We start from the raw sequence: 6,102 nt of genomic DNA on the forward strand, positions 1-6,102 counted from the left end.
TATGGCTCCAGTGTGTTGGGAGTCAGGATCGAGGCAGGGACTAAGTGTCTCTACTTCTTCCTCTCTTCCTTCACTGGGGCTATTCTCCGTCTCCCTTTCTTAGTCTTCCCAGCACCAGTTCCATCCTAGTGCTTTCACTTCTCCCTCTTTTGCTCCTTTTTCTTTCTTTTCATCTCTTCTCTCTTCTTCTCCTCCTTCTTTACTCATGTCCTCCATCCTCTTCATTCATCTCCTCCATCTTCTTCATTGATTTCTTCCTTACTATTTCCTTCTCCGCCATTTCTTCCCAAAGAAGGTTCTTATCATAATATGAGCAGTATTGAGGCAAAGATTGGAGAGACTTTGAAGACGAGTTTAAAAGACGCCTGGCAGTCTACTTATCCCATGCTAGCCGAGGAGAAAAACGAAGGCTTGATGTCATGTAAGGAATAACCATTTGAAGATATATCACCCACCAAATGAGCGACCTTCTTATATGACTAAGTGCTGGGGCGTTCCACCCCCTTCCTTACACCTTTATTGGCCTCAACCTTTTATGGTGTTTAAGCCGTGGATGAAGTGACCTGACATTTTTATCAAGTATCCCATCTTACGAGATTCAAACCTTTTCTTATCCAAGTATTTGGTTTCCCCATTGGCTTGGGTCCGAGGACCATACAAGGCCTTGGTTCTGTCCAAAACTTGTAATTTTTATAATCTTTTGTACTTGGTTTCCCCATAGGCTTGAGTCCGAGGACCATACAAGGCCTTGGTTCTGTCCAAAACTTGTAATTTTTATAATTTTTTGTACTTAGTTTCCCCATAGGCTTGAGTCCGAGGACCATACAAGGCCTTGGTTCTGTCCAAAACTTGTAATTTTTATAATTTTTTGTACTTGGTTTCCCCATAGGCTTGAGTCCGAGGACCATACAAGACCATGGTTCTGTCCAAAACTTGTAATTTTTATAATCTTTTTGTAGTTGGTTTCCCCATAGGCCTGAGTCTGAGGACCATACAAGGCATTGGTTCTGTCCCTGGGCCCATATGCTGAACGGGCCTGGGCCGCGAATTTACTGGGCCCACAAATTGAGAGGTATTTCCGTAGTCTTTGATCACGCGGTACTTCTTGGCGTCCCAGTGTTCGAGGTGCGCCTTCTCGAGACTCCTTTAACCTCAGGGTTGCAGACGACGTTGGAAATCGAGCCAGAGACGTTTTGTCTGTAGCGTTCCTTGGGACGCTGCGCGAATTAAATGCCACCGGTTTACTTCTGGGTATAAATGGGATAGGGGATCACTTCACTTGCACATGAACTCTCATGTTCCCTTCGGAACTATATTTCTTCCATATCCGCGATCTTTCTTTCTAGTGCCACTGCCTCAATGCAAGATGTTTGAGGCTTGGATAGGGATGAAAGGTCTCCGCACGCTTCAGAGGCACTGAATCCTCAAGGTGGTATGGTGCGGACAAGGATGGCACAGATTCAAGCCAGTCCTCCGTCTTGACATGAGGAAGATGATATTCCTCCTTCTTTTAATCAAAATCCGAAGCAGGTTCTGGTCATGCCAGATTTCTGGTATGTCAGAAAAAGGAATTTCCGCCATCAGCGCCGTCTGCCTTGTAGCAGGCAAATTTCTGCGGGGGCTTCCCAACTTCCGGCTCCCTGCACCCTTTTTGTAGATGGTGTTAGCCTGAGGTCAGGTTCCCTGCACCTTTTCTTTACCGGTGCAGGCCCCAAGTTGGGTTCTTTTGCTGCCTGAGTTATGGGCGTGCAAAAGCACTGAGGAGGAACAAGGTCTCGAGGCAGTAGCCAACTTCTCCTCTGTGCTACCTCCTCGGCTTTATCTTCACTCTCTTGTATTCTTCGTTACTTACGTAGTTAGCTTCAATGTAGGCTTTGTTTCAGCTTTCCATTGTACACTGTACTGTTCCCTTGTCTTAATAAAATATGTGTCTATTTCTCTATACATATCTTTCTTCTCCGTAACCACTACTTTATGCATGAATATTAAATATGAGCTTGCCCTTAATGATATTCTAGGCAGAGAAATGCCTTAACACAGATTCCTATTAGTTTAGACTTACAAATATTATCAAGCATAACAAGGTTAATCATCAATAAATTAAACTCTTGGAACTAACCGGGATAACGGCTAAGTGTTGCGCGATGCATGCTAGAGCGATGTCCGAGTACGATAAACTCTAAGTAATTCGTCCGAGAGGGTAGCCGAGTAGCGAGGGGCTTTGGTTGTGCTTTTGGATAATATGTTGCGCCGTATCGCATCAACCCCTTTGATATTGGGGGATCAGAGGGTAGACCGAGGAATCCGCGCAATCAAGGTATTAACCCATCTGTTAACGCGGAGCTCTCTTCGGATGGATTTTGAGGTTTATGTGCCCATATTCCAGGTTGGTTTTTAAGGACTATGCAATGCCTTGGTTCTGTCCAAAACCTAGTTTTCCACATCCAGGTAGTTGGTTTCCCCAGAGGCTTGAGTCCGTGGACTATGCAATGCCTTGGTTCTGTCCAAAACCTAGTTTTCCACATCCAGGTAGTTGGTTTCCCCAGAGGCTTGAGTCCGTGGACTATGCAATGCCTTGGTTCTGTCCAAAACCTAGTTTTCCACATCCAGGTAGTTGGTTTCCCCAGAGGCTTGAGTCCGTGGACTATGCAATGCCTTGGTTCTGTCCAAAACCTAGTTTTCCCCATCCAGGTAGTTGGTTTCCCCAGAGGCTTGAGTCCGAGGACTATGCAATGCCTTGGTTCTGTCCAAAACCTAGTTTTCCCCATCCAGGTAGTTGGTTTCCCCAGAGGCTTGAGTCCGGACCATGCAATGCCTTGGTTCTGTCCAAAACCTAGTTTTCCCCATCAGGTAGTTGGTTTCCCCAGAGGCTTGAGTCCGTGGACCATGCAATGCCTTGGTTCTGTCCAAAACCTAGTTTTCCACATCCAGGTAGTTGGTTTCCCCAGAGGCTTGAGTCCGTGGACTATGCAATGCCTTGGTTCTGTCCAAAACCTAGTTTTCACATCCAGGTAGTTGGTTTCCCTAGAGGCTTGATTCCGTGGACTATGCAATGCCTTGGTTCTGTCCAAAACCTAGTTTTCCCCATCCAGGTAGTTGGTTTCCCCAGAGGCTTGAGTCCGAGGACTATGCAATGCCTTGGTTCTGTCCAAAACCTAGTTTTCTCTTTGTGTGGGATCTTGGCTTTAGGGGAGTTAGCTCCTCAGCCAAGCCCCTAGAGTTTATCCATACGGTTAACGTTACCAAGTGCCTAGTTTGCTCTTTACGGGGGACCTTGGCTTTAAGGGAGTTAGCTCCTCAACCAAGCCCCTGGTCAAGAAACGTAGTCCCTAACAGAACTTTATACTAGAACTCTATAACCAACGGTTAGATATAACGAAGAAACTCTATCGACCCACTTCCTATACCAACACACAAGCCTTTCCCACAGACGGCGCCAATTGTAAGGACGCGATTCGTAGCGGACCGTAACAGTGTCGGGTTCGCACGTGAAAAGGCCCCTAACAATATCATTTGTAGAGCGTGGGTTTGGAAGGCTAGGCCTTGATCGACAGGCGGTGGGTTTTTCGCGGTGTTCGTACAAGTTTAAGTTTTCCTTCACCCTTAGAGTCTTTCTCCTGGAGGTGGGCTGGGAGGCTCTGGTTTTTGGCCATTTTTCCCAACCCCCTTTTTTAGGTTACTTGTTTTTCCTTTTTATATTCGCCTGCGTTCATTGTCCTTCGTCCACGTATAGGGTCAACCCTTCCAAAATTGATACTTGTCCCATCAGCCCATATTCAAAGTCGTTGGGGGTGGTTGTAAAAGCCAAAAAATGCGGCTCTGTCAGGTTCAGAGCATTGAATGGCAGTAAGGGCAGCTTTCCCTGGATATTTTAGATCTTTCGTCCTGGTTTCGGTCCTATACCGTTTTTACCCTTCTTTAAGGGGGGGGGGGACTTTGGGGTCTGTCGAGGACTGAGCCGTCCTCGGCGATATCCACAGGCTATTTTGTCGAGCTTGGGCCATAGCCCTCCTCGGCTTGGGCCTTTGGATTTTCCCCGGGTTGATGGGCCTGGCCCATAAATCATTTGGGCCCCACAAGTATAAAAGGGGATAAATAGAAGTTTGTACTCAGTTTTGGATGCATAATAAGAATTACATTCTCATTCCTATCTTCTCTATAATCTCCTCTCTAATTCTTATCTATCTCCTTTATCTTCTTAATTTCCCTTCTCTAATGTTCTATCTCTCTTCTTTGTTACTCTACTCAATCCATTTCTTCACAGGTTACTAAGATCTTACAAAATTGGTATCAGAGCCCATTCTGCTACTATGGCAGAAACTCGATCTTCTTCTTTCTTTAATGAAAAAGTCAATGCTCTGTCATCGACGATCGAGCAACATGATCAAGAATTCTGTATAGTCCATCAGAAATTGGATGCAGTCACAAGTTTGTTGCAAGCTCTATTAGAAACAGTGTAGGGTATTACAGAAGTTGGTAGTGGTTGGCAACAGAGACCTTCGTCATCTCCTCCAAGAACCTCATCTCCAATAGTGACAAACCCACAACAAGATTTTGCTATGATTCCTAAAGCTGTGAGATTGGAGTTTCCGAGGTTTAAGGGTGAGAATCCATCAAGTTGGGTGTACAAAGACAACCAATTTTTTCATTTGTATAATACCTCATTCAACCAAAAGATATTATTAGCATCATATCATATGGAAGATAAGGCCTTGATTTGGTTTCAAGATGCAGAGGAAGCTGGTCTTTTTACTAGTTGGGAGGCTTTTGTTAGAGCATTGCACGTGAGGTTTGGTTCTTCTTCCTATGATGATCCTATGGAAACTCTAACAAAATTGAAGCAAGTGGGGTCTGTATCTGCTTACAAGGGACAGTTTGAAGCTTTGTCCAATCGAATTAACTATCTGAGAAGCATAGACTCAGCTGTTTCCTGAATGGACTGAAGGATGAAATTAGATTACCAATTAGGATGCTGAATCCCCAGAATTTGAATGCAGCTTTTGGTCTTGCCAAAGTACAAGAAGAATATCTTCTTGCGTGCAAGAAGAATGTCAGATCATGGGGTGAAGTGTCTAAGCCTTCAATTTTGGGACCCCCACCAATCAAGAATGATTTAAAGACTACCAAACTACCTGTGTAGAAGCTTACTGCTATGTAGGTTGAAGATCGAAAGAAGAAGGGATTATGCTTCTATTGTGAGAATAAATGGCATGTGGGACATCAATGCAAGACACCAAATATTTTCCTTATGGAAGGGTTTCAACAGCACAACCTAGGAAGTGAGCAAGAGGTTCTTGAGGAAGAAAGAACAGTGGTGAATGATGTTTCCACAGAATTGCAGCAATAGATGGCAGGGTGTGCAGAAATCACTCTCTATGCCTTATTAGGAAGTCCTTCTTCAGGTACAATGAGAGTATGGGGTAGAATTAATCATCAAGATGTGCTTATCTTGATTGACAGTGGTAGTACTCATAATTTCTTGGATGTTTCTTCATGGTCATCCTTGAAATTGCCATTGTCAACTCAAGAAAGCTTCACATTTGAGGTAGATAATGAGGAAGTACTTAGAACACAAGGTGCTTGCCATGAGGTTAATCTCATAATTCAGGGTCAGGAATTGCAGGTTGATTTGAATGTTTTTATCTTTGGGTGACTGTGATGTGGTTCTTGGTACTCAATGGTTATGTACTCTTGGACCTATTAAATGGAATTTCAAGAAATTGGCCATGGAGTTTAGTCTTGGGGGTAAGGAAATTCTGTTTACAGGATTACAACCATCCGGCCTCACTCTTCAAGAAGTTGACCAATTCTTTAAACCAGTCATCAAGAAAGGACTACTGCTGCAAATCATATCCTGTCCTATTCCCTCCACACCAATGCAACAACATGGGGCCATTATTGAGTTGCTAAATGATTTCAACAAGGTCTTTGAAATACCTACTGCATTGCCTCCTATCCGAGGACATGAGCACCAGATAGTCTTGAAGGAGGGCACTGAACCTGTTTGTGAGAGACCCTACAGGTATCCCTTCTATCAAAAAACTGAAATTGAAAAAATTGTTCATGATTTACTGGAAGCAGGCTATATTAGGATTAGTCATA

This window comes from Quercus lobata, chromosome 6, assembly GCF_001633185.2.
Source record: "Quercus lobata isolate SW786 chromosome 6, ValleyOak3.0 Primary Assembly, whole genome shotgun sequence".
NCBI lineage: Eukaryota > Viridiplantae > Streptophyta > Magnoliopsida > Fagales > Fagaceae > Quercus > Quercus lobata.